This window comes from Vulpes vulpes, chromosome 4 (assembly GCF_048418805.1).
Source record: "Vulpes vulpes isolate BD-2025 chromosome 4, VulVul3, whole genome shotgun sequence".
NCBI lineage: Eukaryota > Metazoa > Chordata > Mammalia > Carnivora > Canidae > Vulpes > Vulpes vulpes.
In genome coordinates, this window is record NC_132783.1 from 70,267,486 (window position 1) to 70,272,593 (window position 5,108).

General features: G+C 34.5%; 1 pseudogene; it reads left to right on the forward strand.

The window, feature by feature from the left end:
* The first annotated feature begins 466 nt into the window (after nt 1-466).
* On the forward strand, nt 467-3,780 carry LOC112931062 (ubiquitin-conjugating enzyme E2 N-like; annotated as a pseudogene).
* Nucleotides 3,781-5,108: the final 1,328 nt, after the last annotated feature.

Genomic DNA, 5,108 nt, shown 5'->3' on the forward strand with positions numbered 1-5,108 from the left:
AGCTCTCTTAGCCACTCTACATTCATTCACTGTACGTGTGTGTGTGTGTGTGTGTGTGTGTGTGTGTGTTTCAGCAGGCACTGGGAGCCTTCAGCAAGTGGAGTTGATGGCAATATGGTCTAATTGGTGAAAAAAGCAAATCCTGGCTGGAGAAGCACAAAGCTGGCTTACTTTCTTTGCAGGATATTCGTGCTGCCAGGACTTGCTTCTTTCAGGGCTAGAGGCACTCTCCTCAAGACCAAGTGCATGTCATTTAATGCATTTTTGTATAGGTAGAAAAAAATGATCATTCCTTTAGTTCCCTTCTATCCCAGAGCAGGAAGATTATAAACAAGATGGTAGGCTGAGAAGAAAATTATGCTACAGAAAGTCCCACTTAATACTCCATTTCACCATGTTTTTATTCTTTTACTTAATGTTTATACTTCTGTTTCCTCTTCTATAACACTGTGGTATCATATTGTAAATGCAAAGTTTTTTGCAGGGTGTCACGGGTAAGTGCTTAGTATCTCTTAGTCATAATTACTATTATTGGACTACTGTTGCCACTACTCCATAATGCTACTACTGCCAGTATTTCTATAATTACTGCTCTGGGTCATCTCAGAATTGTGTTTGTACACCTTGCAAGTACAATATTATTTCAAATTTCATGGAAATATGATGTTTAAGAAGTCTGTCTTTAACAAAAAACTCAGTTCATACTGGCTTAAAAAAACTTAAGAGAGTTACATGGCTAGTAATACAGTGAGCTAAATAACCTGAAATCTTCCCACTGTAAACCAAAAGAAATGCTGGGTAAATTTTTTTCAGAAGATTTTAAACTATCAATTCAAGTTGAAAAATGGTTTTGGACTACTAATATTATCTGTATATTATTTTAGATGAGTTTTGATATTTGTGTTTTTTCAGGAAATGGTCTGTTTCTTCTACACTGTCAAATTTTTGTGTGTAGAGTTGCTCAAAGAATCCCTTTATCCTTTTACTCTCTATAGGGTCTCTGGTAATATTTTCTCTTTCATTCCTTATAGTAATTTTTGTCTTCTTTCTTCTTTTGGTCAGTTTTGCCATAGGTTAATTTGTATTTTCTTGATCTTTTTACATAACAAGACTTTGATTGTTTTGACTTTCTCTATTGCTTTTTGGCTTGTCTATTTTCAATTTTATGGACTTCTGCTTTTATGTTTATGATTTCTTTCATTCTGCTTATGTTGAGTTTATTTTCTTCTCCCTTTTCTAGTTTCTTAGTGTCCTTTCTGCAAGCATTTGAAACCAAAATTTCCCTTGAAGCACTGCTTTAATCATCATGCAAATTTTGCTATGTTGTGCTTTATTTTTGTTCAGTTTAAAATATTTTCTAATTTTTCTGAGAGCTCTTTGATGCATGGATTCATATAGAAGGGTGCTGTTTAATTTCCAAGTGTTTGGAGATTTCCTATTATCTTTCTATTATTATTTACATTTTAATTCTATTATACTGAGAGAATATACTTTGCATGATTTTAATTCTTTTAAATTGTTAAGGTTTACATCTTGATGAATATGCCACGTGCACTTGAAAAGAATATGCATTTTGCTGTTGGTGGTGAAATGTTCTAAAAATTTCAGTGAGATCCATTTGGTTGATGGAGTTGTTCAGTTCATCTATAACTTTGCTGATTTTCCATTAGTTCTGTCAACTACTGAGAGAGGAAAGTTAAAGTCTTCAGATATAGTTGTTGATTTGCTCATTTTTGTCTTTAATTCCATCAGTTTTGCTTCATGCATTTTGAAGCTCTATTAAAGGTGCAAATATATTTAGGAGTATTATGTCTTCTTAGTGAAATGTACATTTTATCATTATGTGATGCCCCTCTTCATCTCTGGTGACTTATTTTACTCTGCAGTTTTCTTTGTTTGATATTAATACAGCTACTTCAGCCTTCTTTGGATTGAGTTTGCATAGAATCTCCTTTTCTATTCTTTCACTTTTAACCTGCCCATATCATTACATTTAAAGTAAGTTTCTTAGAGACAGAATATACTTGGATCATTTAAAAAAATTTTTGTTGTTGTTGTTAGTTTTGACAATCTGACAATCTGTCTTTTTTCTGATAATCTCTGTCTTTTAGCTAGCATTTCTCAGCTAAGGATGCTTTTGACACTTCCCCTACAGTGTGACAATCAAAAATGTCTTCACATATTGACAAATCTCCCTTCTTCTTTCTCTTAATCTGTCTGTGTCATGTGTTTATTTGCCAGATACTTCTTGGTGGGAAAAATACTCCCAATTGAGAGCCATTGCCCTAGGGATTTCAATATGCATCCATTGTACATCCATTCTACTTTACCAGTGCATTTCCTGGAAAATGTAAGAACCTTATAACTTGATTTCATTTTCCCTGTCCTACCTTTTGTGCTATTGTTATCATGTATTTTAATGTATATGTTCTAAATTTTAAAATACATTGTAGTCATTGTTGCTTTAAATAGTATTCTTTTATATTTATCCACATGTGCTTTTTCAGTGCTTTTTTTCCCAGTGCTTTTCTTTTCCTTCAATTTTCTATTTCTAGCCAAGGAAATTTCCCATCTGCCTAAGGAATTCCTTTTAGTATTTATTTCAATGGTGTGTTGCTGGCAAAGTAGTCTCTTTATTTTTGTTGAAAGGAAATATTTTCACTGGCAATTCTAGTTAGGCTGGTTTTTTTCTGTCACCACTTTAGAGATGTCATTACATTGTCTTCTGACTTCAGTGGAATGTCAGTTTGAGTTCTACAAGAAGGAAACACCAACACAGGATTAAAAGTGCAGCAGATTTATTGGGGGGAAACCATGAAAGATAAAATGAGGAGAGGAGAAATTCTGACACTCATGAAAGAAGAGAAAGAAAGAAAGAAAGAAAGAAAGAAAGAAAGAAAGAAAGAAGGAAGGAAGGAAGGAAAGAAAGAAAGAAAGAAAGAAAGAAAGAAAGAAAGAAAGAAAGAAAGAAAGAAAGAAAAGAAAGAAAAGAAAGAAAGGAATGGGTCAGAAGAGACTCATATTGTAGAATAGTTCTGAGAAATGCTTGGCCAGGCCAATGAAGATCTCCTGAGCCAAGGCTATTAGAGAACTCTTCCATCTACTGAAATGACCTGATTCTAATAACTCCATTTTGCTCATTCGTTGGCTGGAAGAAGCCCAGAGGAAATGTGACATGACATGAAGATTTTAGTGGATCCAAAAGTATATTAGCTGTCCATCAGATATGCTTGTTGCTGTAGGAACTCTTTTTTTAAAAAAAAAATTAAATTTAATTTAGTTGAGAGTCAAGACCAGAGGCCAAACTTCGAATCTGACAAGATAGCCGGGCTGCCCCACAGGATTATCAAGGAAACCCAGTGTTTGCTAGCAGAACCAGTTCCTGCATTAAAGCAGAACCAGATGAGAGCAAGGCCTGTTATTTTCATGTGGTCTTTGCTGGTCCCCAGGACTACCCTTTTGAGGGAGGGACTTTTAAACTTGAACTATTCCTTCCAGAAGAACACCCGATGGCAGCCCCTAAAGTATATTTCACGACCAAAAAATTATCATCCTAATGTAGACAAGTTGGAAAGAATATGTTTAGATATTTTGAAAGATAAGTGGTCCCCAGCACTGCAGATCCACACAGTTCTGCTCTCAATCCAGGCTTTGGTAAATGCTCCCAATCCAGATGATCCATCAGCAAGTGATTTAGCAGAGCAGTGTAAGACCAACAAAGCCCAAGCCATAGAAACAGTTAAAGTATGGACTAGGCTATATGCCATGAATAATGTTTAAAATCGATCTAATCAAGTGTGCATCACTTCTCCTGTTCTGCCAAGACTTCTTCATTTTTATTTGCATTTAATGGACACAGTCTTAGAAACATTATAGGATAAAAGTCCAGACATCTTCAGTCTTTTGGTGGTTAAATGCACATTAGCAAATCTATGTCTTATCCTGATTCACTGTTGTAAAGCATGAGCAGAGGCTAGAAGTACCATCTGGATTGTTGTGAAACATTTAAAAGCAGTGGCTGTCTTCTGCTTTATTCATTTCTCCCATTATGGTTTAAGGATAAAGCACTATGAATGAAGATAGTTGTCAGGGTTAGCTACAGGGGTGTGGATGTCTTTCTTTCTTTCTTTCTTTCTTTCTTTCTTTCTTTCTTTCTTTCTTCTTTCTTTCTTTCTTTCTTTCTTTCTTTCTTTCTTTCTTTCTTTCTTTCTTCTTTCCTTCCTTCCTTCCTTCCTTTTCTTTCTTTCTTTCTTTCTTTCTTCTTTCTTTCTTTCTTTCTTTCTTTCTTTCTTTCTTTCTTCTTTCTTTCTTTCTTTCTTTCTCCTTTCTTTCTTTCTTCCTTCCTTCCTTCCTTTCTTTTCTTTTCTTTTTTTCTTTTTTAGGGTAGAGGTAGTTTTATTTTATGGCGACCCAATTGCTTTGGTTAAAATAAGCAGTTTTTTGGAATATGCTCTCTAACCAAGTCTAACTTTATTTAGACACTGTAGATGGAGGTTGATTGTTTGAGCCAAAATAAAGAATACAGCCCTCACTAATAACATTGCGACTTTGCTGTTGAATGTAGAATCCCTCCTTCAAGAAAAAGCTTGTAACCATTTTGTATGGTTTGTCTGGAAACTTCTGTAAGTCTTATGTTTTAGTAAAGTATTTTTTGTTATTCTAATAAAATAAAATAAATTCAAGTCAATTTAATTAACATACGTTGTATTATTAGTTTCAGAGGTAGAATTTAGTGATTCATCAGTTGCATACAACACCCAGTGCTCATTACTTCAAGTGCTCTCCTTAATGCCCATCAACCATTTACCTCTTCCTTCCACCCATCTCTACTCCAACAACCCTCAGTTTGTTTCCTAGAGTTAAGAGTCTCTTATGATTTGCCTCCCTCTCTGTTTTCATCTTATTTTATTTTTTCTTCCCTTCTCTTTTGTTCATATGTTTTGTTTCTTAAATTCCACCAATTCATCTGTTTCTCTGACTTATTTTGCTTAGCATAATTCCCTCTAGTTCCATCCATGTCACTACAATTGGCAAGATTGCATTCTTTTTGATGGCTGAGTAATATTCCACTATATGTGTATGTATATTCCATTGTATGTATATTCCAT